Consider the following 14122-nt stretch of genomic DNA (forward strand, 5'->3'; position numbering starts at 1 on the left):
TCTCGATAATTTTTTTTTTATAAACTTTGCTTATAGGATATGACGAGAATTGTTCTGGACTAGTCCAATGATTATCAATTACGTTATACTATCATCGGCATTGGCTAGGAATGATATAGGACGTGAGAATTTTGTTGCAACCCCTGCAAAAGAATTGTCGTACTGCCATGAGAAGCATATCAGTTATCGAGATGTCAAGCCAGATAATTTATTGCTTGATCATGAGGTAATCTTTCGATATCTCTCAATCCTCGTAACCTTTAAGGTTTGCTGCATAGAAGTCTTTGTTAGGGATTATGAGGGTTACAAATACAGATCAAGCATGGGTTTCTAGTGAGATAGAGTAATAGGTTTTTCGTGTCTAGGAACTGTTTATCCTTGTACAATGTACAAGTTAGCATAAATGTTATAAAGATGAGATGATTATTAAATTAGCATTTGGTGAAAGGTGATCTTCCTGTTTCCGAGATATAGAGCAGAAGAAGCTTGTCGTCTTTATTTGAAAAGAGTGCAGCGATTCAGATGGTTGTCATAGCTTAAAATCTTGTGTCATAATTGTTGAGGATGTGAATCATCTTGATTGTTCATTGCATCTTAAATTAGTAATATATGTGAATGAGCAGATCATTGGCGTAAGATTACAGAAGTTTGATCAATTCGATATTTTTTTTGTTTTGTTTTTGTTCAGAGCCAGTTAGATCTTTTGACATAGTTTCAACGTTGTTGGTTGCTAGTTCATAGAGAAATGATCACACATAGAATACATAGATGATGATATTCTGAAGTAGAAAGAATCTCCTTGAATGAAGCTTATAGAGCTGATTCTACGGGTTTCAGTTGGAATACGGGCCTTAATCATAGAAGATTTTCTGAAGTAGAAATTAGTGAGTTGGCAGTTGGCTATTTATGTTCTCCTAGTTAGACTCGATAGTATTCTATCCAGAGGAGGATGGTTCTTTGGTTTCAATCAGTGATAAATCTGGTGTGTTCTTTGATAAATCTGATGTGTTCTTTGTTAGAGCTTAGAAGTCAATGTATTACCATTACCAGATCACTCATGGTGCCCTCGCTGCAAACTTTCCTCTAAGAAGATTTCGTCAACTGATTTGTCCCCATAAGGTTGTTTTATTCTTGTGGCAGTATGTTTTAGATAAACTCCCAACGCTGGCTAATCTGCAGCGTAGGAATTCAGCTTTAGTAACTGCCAGTGCTAACCAAATTCTCAGTGTTTGATGCTTCCGTAAGCCCATCTCTACTCGGAGGCCTAGATGAAAATCAACCTTACGCTCAGTGCTATGGAGCTTACCAAGAACTTGTCAAACTCTTGTTTTTCGGCTAGTGGTAAGGAAGTGTGGAGCCATTTAGCTGCTGCTATTTTTGGGCCTTGTGGATTGAGTGCACTGCTAGGACCTTCAGTAACAAGGAGAGAAAGTTGGATGATCTCATGTAATCGTGAGGTGGAAAGAACTGTTCTTTGACCCTCCTTAGTTGGCTGTGTTCTCACTCCTTTTTATGGGGTCTTGGCTTTTGTGTTAGCCTGGGAGGGGTCTTTCTTTTCTCGTGTTTGTCCTGTTTGTTCCTATAGGTTTTGCTGCTTCGGTCCTCCTTTGTTTCCGCTCCTTGTTTCTAGTAAATCCTTCATTTATCGAGTTCTTTTTTTTTTTTTTGTAAAATTGCTCAGTTGCTAGTTATTTGTGCATACACAGACGGTAGATGAGATTTTGTTGCTATCCTCCTTTTTATTGCAGGAGACATACAATGTCTGGGACCAAGAGAGGTTCCTTTCAAAATCGAGGATAATGCAGGGGAGGATGGATTTTATAGCATTGACTAGGGAGTAGCAGGGTGAGATCAAAGTCATAGTTCACACGCCTAATCTCTCTAGTGATTATGCTGAAGAGGAGGAAGACCAAGGATAGTAAGAAGCAGACGAAGACGAGGAAAATGAAGAAATAATGGTTCGCAATATGTTGATTTGGTTTTGAGTGCTGCGAATAACAGCGGACCAACTTTGGAATTGGATGTTATGTCTGAGGCAGATGGATTTACAATCAACAAATTGGCTGTCAAGAATCCAAATGCTTCTGATGAGGATATTGCTGGTTTCTCTAAGGTGAATTTGGTTGCTACTTTTCGGTACTATACTTTCCGGATTGTAACGTATTCGAAGGAATTTGGATTGTAACGTTGGTTTTTTGTTGTGTCTTATTTTGAAGGAACTTGGATGAGGACCTGCAAAAAGCTTTCCCCACATGAAGAATTTCATTGCCAACTAAATTTTTGCGCAAGTTCAAGAGTTTTTGAAGGTATGTACTTACTCTTTACAGGGTTAGGAAAATAAACCAAACCATTGCAACAACTCAACATGAAAGTATCATGACCTACTAGATGGATAGTCATATTCAACAGCGTTTTCAACTACTATATGAATTATAGCCAACATTGATGGTAGTGTTTCATAACCTAAAGAGCTGATAGTCATTGAACTAGAGCTACCCTCTTCATATCATGTAAGCAAGAGTTTATGGTTTTTTTTCTTGATTGTAAGGTTAAGGTAAGATTTGATAAAACTAGTGGTTGGAGATCGTGGATTACCAAGTTTTAGAAACACCCTTGCATCAATTTTTTTTTTCACTCGTCACCTAGAATGCTCGATGCTGCTTCTCGTTCCTCTTATGCTTCCGATTTCTCGAAGATTGAGAAGAGATATTACGTCTTTAATATTTTTTCTGGCAGCTTAAAGCTTTGTAGGATGATATTTCTTTTATATGTTTCTCAGATCCAGGATTTCAAGTTACGGTTACCATTCTCTCTTTCAGGATTTGGGCTTAATGGGGAGATTTTGGGAGTGAATATCTTTTAACAAAACATGATAGTTTGTTGTTGGAAGTTTAACCAAACGAAACCAATGCTCTTCTTGCTCGCAGGAAATTTGGATTGTTTTTTGTTGCCAAATAAGAGCATTGTACTGATTCAGTCAACTGCCAGCTACCAACATTTTAGTTCTGTTAAAAGTATTCACTTCCTAAATATCTCCATTATGGTTATCATGAACATGTCTGGCTTGAACTTTTCTCTTTCGTCAAATTTTTTATTTGTTTTTCCTTGATTAGTTCTTTATTTATCTGTAGTTTCGCTTGCTTTCAATGTTTTGAGCTAGTTTTTTGTGCTTATGTGTTTGCCTCTCAACAATTTAATTGGTTCCCTTTTATTAAACTGATTAGAGAAAAATAATTTTTGTATCCCTAAATAAAAGGGGATTATGCTGTTTAATATTTTCTCAAGTTAAAAGCACCCATCTTGATTTGGTTTGGATGCAATATTAGCTTGTTGTGTGGCTCTATTCTTGTCACCTCGGTGTGATATATGGGCATTTGCCACACAACCAGCTAATACTGCATCCAGATCTGATCAGGATATGTGCTTTTAATTTGAGAAAATACTAAACAGCTGCCCTTTCAGTTAGGGATACAAAGTTGTTTTTCTGATCAGTCTAAAAGGAGAACCAATCATATTTTTGAGAGGCAAACCTATGACCACAAAAAAGTAGTTCAAAAACACTATTAAAGCAAGCGAAACTACATCGAAATAAAGAATGAATCAAGGAAAAACAAATTAAAAGTTTGACAAAAAAGAAACATTAAAGCCAGACATGTTCAAGATAATCATAATCTTTTTCTACGTCTAAATACATAAATCTCTATTTATAATAAAATTAAAAGGAAAAAATGTAATAACTTATTAGCAAAAACCAACAATCCGCGAAAGACGTTTGCAAGCGTGATTGAATCTATCTTTGGGGAGAGACAGTGCTGTGACTATAACTCGATTGATTATTATAACTGTGATTGCATAGGAGATTGATAAATACCCTTGTCTTCATCATCAATTGAACATTACTGCCGTCTGTTTGTGTTTTTTGATAGGTTGCTGAGGCACCTGGAGAGTTTTCTTTCAAAAGTGGGGATAATGCAGGGGAGAAAATCATAACATATACTAGAGAGTATCAGGGTGAGGGATTAAAGTCGCAGTTTGCACATCTAATCCCCGGATTGACAGTGATTAGGAGGACAATTCATGCATCTGGATCATATATTCTGCATTTGTGTAACATTAAGATGAAAGTGGAGAAGAAGTATAAGTACATACCTTAGATTAGCTCACAATAGTTGAAGGAAAAACTTAGAAATTTCAGTTGTTTTCTATCTAGGTAGACACCTCCACTACTATCCTCTCTTGTCCTTTGATGATGGAAAAACTTCTTTTAAACAAGACCTAGAATGGAGTCCACCTCATGCTTTGAAAAACAGCCTCACATAGCATTATTATAACTAGTATGCCATTCTAAATAGTCTAAGAGATACTTATCCTTATATACCCTTGAACTTGCATAATTAACATGAACTAACCTTAACCTCATTGATTAGGATTAGTACTAATCCAATTTAAAGAAATACAAAACATGTTTTGTTGCTAAACCAACATATTGACTAACATCTCTCACTTTGGGCAGCAACAAAACCTTTTAAGTTTAAGAAAGCTTTACAAAAAAATAGACTTGGATTAGTGAGGTAGAAAACTGTAGGCGGCCAACCCTTTTTTTTTTTCCAACCATTCATGTATAATCTTATCCTCAAGATCAACAATAAGCTAGAATTCGACTATGAAGACCCAAACACCATTTAAAAGATGCAAAGGCTGTTTCCATATCAGAAATCTAGGCAGACTATTGTTCTTGAGTTAATATTTAGGCATACTTACATAAAGGACAATAACCTTTTAATCCTCACAAAGATCCCTTTGTGCCTTAAAAAAGACTTCCTTGTGATCTTAAAAGGATTTGCTAATACCTCTTTCAAGAGACTACAACATTCTTATGACCTCAAAAGAGATCTGCCAACGTCTTTTAAAAGACTACCGCATTCCATTTTAACCTCAAAAAGATATCTACAAACTTTAGAATGCATCAATTAAGACATTATAGCAAACGCAAAATACCAAGAGCAATCGTAACAAAATATGTTGATATGCAAACTGAGATATTTGATTATTTACAATCAAAGTCATACATTTATGAGTTCAAACCTTATCAGTCGAAACATAAGAAATATCAATTTCCCGATTCTTGATTTTGCGCTTTACCAAGAAGTATTTAACATCTATATGTCGCACTCTTCATGTCCCTTGATTGTCTTTCGCAAAGCTAATTGCAGATTAATTGTCACAGTAAAATTTCATAGGTCTAGATATAGAATCTATAACCAAAAGACCTTTCATAAAATTTCTCAGCCAAACTACACGAGTTGTTGCTTCGTAGCAAGCAATGTATTCTGCCTCCATTGTGGATTGAGCTTCAACAGATTGCTTTACAATTCTCCACGAAATAACACCTTTAGCAAACATAAATACATAACCAGATGTAGATTTCAACTTATCCGAACCCATAAATAGGCCTGTCAATGGATGCTAACGTAACGGAAATAGGCTCTGTCGCTGCCGTTTCCATTAAAATTTAGCGGATATCCGTTACCGTTCATTTCCGGCGGAAATAAGAAATTCAAAAACGTTACCGTTACCTTGGACTTACCGGATAACGGATAAACATAAATACATACCGGATAACGGATATCCGGTATGTCACAGGACAGCCACAAAACAGGCTAAAATCAGTAAATCACAGAACAAGTACACATAACAGCTTTAAAATGGGGAACTTAGGCGCATGCCCAGAATTCTTTTTTTCCTTTGATACTTTCACTTTCAGTTAACGAAAAATAAATGTGGATAACAAGTTATGCGGTAAATTTTTTTTTTGCATAACTAGTTATGTAGTACAAAGAAAATGTGCATAACCAGTTATGCAGATGCATAACAAGTTATGTTGTACAAAAAAAATGTGCATAACCAGTTAAGCAGATGCATTACAAGTTATGCAGTACAAAAAAAATGTGCATAACTAGTTATGCAGTACAAAGAAAATGTGCATAACCAGTTATGCAGTACAAAAAAAAATGTGCATAACCAGTTATGCAGATGCATTACAAGTTATGCAGTACAAAAAAAAATGTGCATAACCAGTTATGCCGTACAAAGAAAATGTGCATAACCAGTTATGCAGTACAAAAAAAATGTGCATAACCAGTTATGCAGATGCATTACAAGTTATGCAGTACAAAAAAAAATGTGCATAACTAGTTATGCCGTACAAAGAAAATGTGCATAACTTGTTATGTGGCACAAAAAAATGTGCATAACCAGTTATGCAGATGCATAAGACATTATGCAGTACAGAACAATGTGTATAACTAGTTATGCAGTACAAAGAAAATATGCATAAATCCATGCCACACCAAAAAAAGACATACAGATGTTCATGCCATTGCCACACAAGAAAACAAGTTCATAATCTTCATGTTTTTTTTGCAAAAAAAAGACATCTCCATTTCCATTTGAGTCAACAACTGCAAATGCATTCCTCCTCCATCTCCAAATTCTCCTCTGCCAAGTCCCAAGTGCCAACTGCATCTGCAAATGCATTTACCTTACTCCTTAGTCCCGAACTTCTGTATTTTGAAAGAAAAATCAAAAGTGTTAGACATTTTAAGCTGGCAATGTCATTGTCAGTGCAATAAGCCAATAAATTGCAAAAAAAAAAGAAATATTAAGATGTACCTGTAACACAACTATCACTGTCACTGAGAGTGAGATCTGGCAGCCAATCACCCAAACAAAGCAAAGCTTCAACAAGATCTGGAGCTAATGAACTCCTGTGAAGATGATGATTTCTAAGGCAGAGAAGACGATGCTTGATTCAGCATCCCTAGTTTCTCTCTTTTTCTCTCTGAGAACTTCTCTGTTGTGTCGAAGTGAAGAACAGAAGAATGACTGAATGAGATGAGATAAACCAAACATAAGGTATAAAAATTTACACGTGCAGTACGCACGTTAGCGGATAACGGAACTAAACCTAACGGAAATACACGGTTCCACTACCGTTACGTTAAGAAGGGATTATCCGTTAGCTTATCGGTATCGGATATCCGTTTACCGCTATGTCGGATGGTAGCAGTAACGGCTAACGGATTATCAGTATCGGATAACGAAAAATCGGTATCCATTGACAGGCCTACCCATAAAGTCAGAATCTGAGAAACATTCCACTTCAAATTCATTGGAGCTTTTGTATACAAGCTGGAAATGTTTTGTTCTTTGCAAATAGCGAAGTACTTTCTTCACTGCTTTCCAGTGTAGTTCACCTGGATTTTTCTGCTAGCGTCCCAAAACACCAACGACAAAACTAATGTCTGGATGGGTGCAAATCATGGCATACATCAAGCTGCCAACAACTGATGCATACCTTTTAGAGTCTATTCGACTCCTTTCTAAGTCAGATTTAGGACACTGCATGCGGTTGATAATATCACCCTTCACAATAGGTTCTTCACCCGGTGCACAATTCTGCATCTCAAATCTTTGGAGTATCTTATTGATGTAGGCTTCTTGAGACAAACCCAATAAACCTCTGTTTCTGTCCCGATGTATTTGAATACCAAGAACATACGAAGCTTCTCCCAAATCTTTCATCTCGAAATTGGTTGAGAGAAAATTTCTAGTGTCATGCAACATATGAATGTTGTTGCTAGAAACTAGAATATCATCAACATACAAAACTAGGATGATAAATTTGCTCCCACTAGTTTTCAGATATATGCATCTATCAACTTCATTTTCAACGAAACCGTAAGATGACACTACTTGATCGAACTTCATATACCATTGCCAAGAATCTTGTTTTAGCCCATATAGATATTTCTTCAACCAACAGACTTTTCCCTCTTGATCTTTAGATGTCAAACCTTTCAGTGGTACCATATAAATCTTCTTTTCTGGATCACCATTCAAGAAAGCCGTTTTCACATCCATTTGAAACAATTCTAGGTCGAAATGAGCTACCATTGCCATAATAACTCTAAACAAATCTTTCTTGGAAACAGGAGAAAAGGTTTCTTCATAATCAACACCTGGTTCTTGAGTAAACCCCTTCGCAACAAGTCTCGCTTTGAATCTTTCGATACTACCATCAGCATTACGTTTAATTTTGAAAATCCATTTATATCCAACTGTTGTTGCACCTTCTGACAGATCCACCATATCCCATACTCCATTCTTGTCCATCAAACAGTCCACCTCATGCTCATAGACTCAGTTTGATGGTACAAGATATGATCGACGAAGGCAAACTTCAAGAGTACATCGCGCAACCAGTGGTGCCACTCGCAGCCGCGGCACCCATACATCGGGTGGAAATCCCTCGTGAGGCGCAATACCTAGGGTGCAATACAATATCGCACTCGGCAATCGTAGCCCCCACACCTGGAAGAAATATTACAGGAAGAATTCACAAGAGAAACTTCAAAGGTGATGAAGTTTTCAGCGTAGCTAGAGAACCCCCGATCGAGGAGTGAATGAGATTACCTATCATCTTTTCGGCCTCATAGGCACCTGATGGAGGACGAAGCCACAACGACCCACTAGTGGTCACGATGGCCATAGCACTTCCCGAGCATGAAGTCGAAGAAGAGAGACCAGGCCAATGCCCAAAATATTAATTGACGGAGGTAGTTCTGTTGAGATCATGTTTTATGAAACGTTCAAACAGATGGGTCTTAGTGATGATTGTCTAATACCCTCTACCTACAACATATTTGGCTTCAACGGCTCCTCGACTTGCCCAAGAGGCGAGGTAACATTAGAAATACGGGTAGGAAAAATCCTCACCTTAACTACTTTCTGTGTAGTGGATGTCCTATCACCCTACACAGCTATTGTCGGGCGATCCTGGTGATGAGTGCCAAATATTGTATATATTTATCCCTTTTTGTTGGCATTTTAACTCATCTTTTATGCATTAATTCTACATTTTATCCCATATTCTTTATTTTCAGTGTTTTCAAGAATAAATATTTTTATTAATTAATTTTGCATTTTTAGGTAATAAATAAAGTTCGGATGAGTCGCGGAGCGAAAAGAGCAGAACAGTAGTGAAAAGCCGGGAGAAATTACGCAAGGAAGCCGCGAAGAATGGTGCGCACAACATCATTTTCTACACACAAAAGCGCCTCCGTTCTCAGCCATCAGATCAGTTCTCAGAAGCATCCGACGGTCGCTCCTTCATAGAGCATCAAAATCCGAAGTCTCTGCCAAGCACCACAGCGCTGAAATTCCAAGCCTTCAGATTAGATGGTAGTTGAATCCAACGGTTGCTCCCTTGCTGTTCATCAAAGTTTGATATCCCCGCCTTACACTACAGCACCTAACCTAATCTAGCACCGTTCGTTTCGTTGTATCCCTTCATCCGACGGTCGCTCCCCGCTTTCCTCCGCATCATAGTCCGATCTACTTACCAACTCCACATCACACGGCTTAGTCTCGCTGAACATCAAAAATCGATGAACTCGCCTCACACCCAAGTGCCGAACACCCTAGACCTCAAACAAACGCACCCTTCCCCTTTCTCCATCGAACCCATACTCTCCTCCATCACCCTCCTCTACAGAAACCACCGTACACCACCACCTTCTCCACCTCTGTCACCACCATCTCTACCACCTCACCTCTGCAGCGCCATCACGTCTTCACCATCATCACCCGACACCACACCATCCCCCTAGCCGAGTTGCTTTAACTCCTCTCACCAACTGACCTAGGTGAGGGTTGATAAAACACCTCGAATTAGGGAGAAATTGACGCAATTGGAGGCAGAGAAGGACCGAGAGGGAAGAAAAGAGGCATGGGTCACCACCAATTCAGCGAATTTGGTGAGCAATTTCGGAATTGAAAAAAATACCTAATTTCTAATTTTAGGGTTTGAAAAATTTGGGTAATTGTATGCTATAAATAGAGAGTGTGTAGAGCAATTTGAAGGTGTTCTTGGACTAGCCAAGTAACCACCCAATTTGGGTTAGTTTAGGTTTAATTTTAATTTCAATTTCAACTGTTTAATTTTAGGGTTTCAAAATTTCAATTAGATTTCAATTTAGGGTTTTAATTTTAATTCCCTGTTATGTTTCAATTTCAATGTCCTGTTAATGTTAATGCTTTTCTCTTTAATGTGGTCTGCTCAATTTCACTGCATATGTTAAAATTGTTTGTCTCCTGTTAAATGTGCTTATGTTATGTTCTGTTAATGTCATGTGCTTGTTTAATTTCATGTTTGATTTCCAATTCATTCCTGTTACATTAGTCCTGTTAACATGTGTTGTTGTTCACTGCCATGTAATGTTTGTGTAATGTCATGTTTAATTCACTGTCATTTGAAGGAATGCTAGGCTAGATACTTTTGAAGCATTGAACTAATTGTGCAATGGAAGAAATCAGTGCTTATAGCAAGCTGATTATCTTGCCATTCTTGTTGTATGCTTAGGTTGCACTGTTGATTGAGCATTGGGAGAAATTAGTGCTCACTAGTGACAATGAGCAAGCTAATTCTCTTCCCATTCTTTTTGATTGCCTGTATTCTTGCCTTAGCCTTGCTCTTTTAGTTTCACTATCACCCCTGCCCTTGGCCTTAGGCCTTGGTTCATCTTATTTTGTTTTGCTTTTGTGCATTGTTTTGTTTTTGCTGTTTAGTTCTTCCATTGCTTTTGCCTTGTTGTTTCTTCCCTGCCCTGCAACTCTGTTGCTTCTCTGGTTTGCTTCCAATTTGGCCTAGAGCCACTGTTTACCACTCCTTGTGCTGCTGTGCACTGCTTGTGCAGCTGCTGCTGCAACCCTGTTGCTGCCCCCTCTTTCTGCTGCAGCTGCTGTTGCTGTTGGCCTTGCTGTGCAGCTCTAGCTGCTGCTGCTGCCTTTCTACAGTTCCTGCTGCCACTCCACTTCCCTTGCAGCTGCCCTGCTACTGCTGCTCCAAAGCTCACTTCACTCCTGAGCCCAAGGTCCTAAGCCCAATTCACAGTTGAACTGTTGAGCCCAAAGCTCAAATCAGTTCACTGAAACAAAGCCCAGCTTTCAAAGCTCAAGCTCAGTTCCTCAAAGGCCCAAAGGCCCAGAACCTTGACTGAATCCAAAGCCCAAATTCATCAAGGCCCAATCCAATTCAGGCTTAATCAAAAGCCTAAGTTTAAGGCCAAAGCCCATTTACACTTCAAAGAATAACTGAGCCCAAGCTCAGTTCATTTTATTGCATTCAAACCCATTAGCACTCAAAGCCCAATTTAAGCCAAAAGGTTTCATAGCCCAATAGCAATTTAGGAACCCAATTAGCTAAAACACTTCCAAAACACACCCGATCTCTGTGGATCGACCCGTACTTGCACGAGCTACAACCGACGACCGTGCACTTGCGGTATTACTGTAGGCCCCGTTTTATTGCGCTCATTTTTATACACCCTTTTAGAAGCCTACCAAGTTTTTGGCGCCGCTGCCGGGGATTGGTGCTGTGTTTTATCTGTGTTTTTCTTAGCTATTTTTGCATTTCATTTCATAGCATTTGCATTTGCATCTGCTTCACTTCATTTGCTGTTGGACCTGCTGTTCTGAACCTGTTTTTCCTCTGCTGGGACGCCACCAAGGAAAAGAACCAAAGCCCAACTGGGTTTTTGCAACAATATCAGAGCAGCTGGGCTGTGCTAAAACGGTAAGCCTAAACCCATTCAATTGAGAGAACCCAACCTGTGGGCTTCCAAATTTTTAATTGTGGGCTTGTAATAATTAACCCAATTTTTTGGGCTTTTTATTTTTCTATTTTGGGTTTGTAATAATTTATTTGTGGGCTTGTTTGTTTAATTTGTGGGCTTGTATTTATTTTGTGTGGGCTTGTTTAAATTCTTCCATTGGACTTGTATTTTGTATTCTGGGTTTAAACCCAGCTGAGCTTGTAACCGATTGTGGGCTTGTTTCCACTCAAGAGTGGACCTCGAAACCAAAGTTTTAAAACAAACGTCGGGCCTTAACCAACTGGGCCAAATTAAACTTTCAAAATTAAAACTTAGTGTTTCTTGGGTCGCAGCCTCCCATTCCATTAGAGGACCAACAGTGCGCGTGCTCCCAATTCAAAAACCAAATTTCATTTTCTTTTTCAAAAAAAAAAAAAAAAAAAAAAAAAAAGTTTTTCTTCATTTTATTTTCTTTCTAAAAAAAAAAAAAAAAAAAAAAAAAAAAAAAATTCTACTTTGCTCCCATTTTTAAACCAAAATTTCTTTTTCGTTTTCCCATCAAAACCAAAATTTGTCTTTTTCCCAACAAAACCAAATTTTTTCCAAAAAGTCCAATCCCATTAAAAAAACCAAATTTTCTTGTAGATAATATGTTAGTTAAATTTCCTTTTGTATATATTTTGCTAATCCAATATGACCTCGGCTGAAATATGTTGGATTTTTGCCTTGATTAACGGAGTTTTAATTCTGCTTTCGCCGAAATCGGGTATTCTCTCTCCTTTTACTCTACTCAGCATGTCCCTTTCCATATGTTGCATTTTAATTCTTTCCATATTTTGAAACATTGAGGACAATGTTTAGTTTAGGTTTGGGGGTATAGAGTAGATACCATGATAATATGCTATAATTGAAAACGAACTCCTTCTTCTTTTTGAAAAAATTGAAAAATTCCAAAAAAAATTGAAAAATAAAATTCCAAAAAAATTAAAAAATGAAAAATCATAAAAAATGGAGCTCATTTACCTTGAAATGTTGACTCTTGTGCAAATATGTAATTATTAGGAGTCTTAGTCTAGATATTTAGGCACCCTGATTCTAGCACAATTCACATAGTGATAAGAAATTTGCACGCGCACGATCTACCAATACATGTATGGCCTCGATCTTCAAGGTGTTTGATAGGAAGTTAGATTGCCAATCACTTTAGAATACTGAATGAGACTTGACTAGCTTGTTCTTTGGTTGGCTGGGATAGAAGTTGGAGAATACGTTAAGAAAAGCAACCATAGAATTTGACCGGATGCATTCGATAAGGGCCACCTCTTGCTAAGAGTCATGTAATTATGTTTTTCTTTTTGTTCATGTATCAAAAGTGTCACTATGTTGTAAAGATCAAAGTTGTTTCTCAAAAAAAAAAAAAAAAAAAAAAAAATTATAGCAAAAAAAAAAAAAAAGAAAAAAAAAGAAAAAAAAGAAATCAAGTATTTATTTATCCATGTTTTGTCATGTTAAAGACAATAGTTCTCTCTTGTTCCAAAAATAAAAGTGAGTAATCAATGTAAATAAGAGTCATGTAAAGAGTTATCTTTTTGTTGTAAATAGTCTTGTAATAAGCAAGGAGGGTGCAGCCATCGATGTATAACGCGGGTAAACTGAAATATCACCAACTCATTGGGTGAACATTCACAATTCTCGTAAAGCCGGACAGCTAGCTCGGCTTAGAATTCGGTTCTTAGCCTAAAAACTATCTCTTGGTGGTTAGTAGTCATAACTTCAGGTCATTCTAGACACATGTGTAGATACACTTTACACTCTTATCACATGTCTTTTTTTGTTATCAGTGCTAGGATTGTGCCTTTGATAGCTAGATTGACATCTCCATTTGCTGTGAGCTTAAACTGTTTTGCACATGTCACATTTGATGGAATATGAGCTTATATTTTGTCCTTAGGTTTTGTAGGCACACCTCTGGTAAACCTTCACGAGACTTCAACTCGTCCACTAGGGACACTTAGTGGTTTAAAAGGCTTAGTGCATACGCTAAATGCATTCGAGAGACCAGCGACATTGGTATAGTTAGGATTTCCTTAGTTTTGTTTTACTTGAGGACAAGTAAAATTCAGGTTTGGGGGTATTTGATGAGTGCCAAATATTGTATATATTTATCCCTTTTTGTTGGCATTTTAACTCATCTTTTATGCATTAATTCTACATTTTATCCCATATTCTGTATTTTCAGTGTTTTCAAGAATAAATATTTTTATTAATTAATTTTGCATTTTTAGGTAATAAATAAAGTTCGGATGAGTCGCGGAGCGAAAAGAGCAGAAAAGTAGTGAAAAGCCGGGAGAAATTACGCAAGGAAGCCGCGAAGAATGGTGCGCACAACATCATTTTCTACACACAAAAGCGCCTCCGTTCTCAGCCATCAGATCAGTTCTCAGAAGCATCCGACGGTCGCTCCTTCA

At 37.6% G+C, this 14122-nt stretch overlaps 1 long non-coding RNA gene across 1 annotated transcript; it reads left to right on the forward strand.

Annotated features, from left to right (window-relative positions):
* LOC113308353 lies at positions 1 to 4212 on the forward strand. The gene is made up of 4 exons (XR_003339686.1): positions 1 to 226; positions 1749 to 2113; positions 2217 to 2306; positions 3927 to 4212. It is a non-coding gene; the product is annotated as an uncharacterized LOC113308353 (long non-coding RNA).
* The last annotated feature ends 9910 nt before the right edge of the window (positions 4213 to 14122 follow it).

This window comes from Papaver somniferum, chromosome 9, assembly GCF_003573695.1.
Source record: "Papaver somniferum cultivar HN1 chromosome 9, ASM357369v1, whole genome shotgun sequence".
Classification (NCBI taxonomy): Eukaryota; Viridiplantae; Streptophyta; class Magnoliopsida; order Ranunculales; family Papaveraceae; genus Papaver; species Papaver somniferum.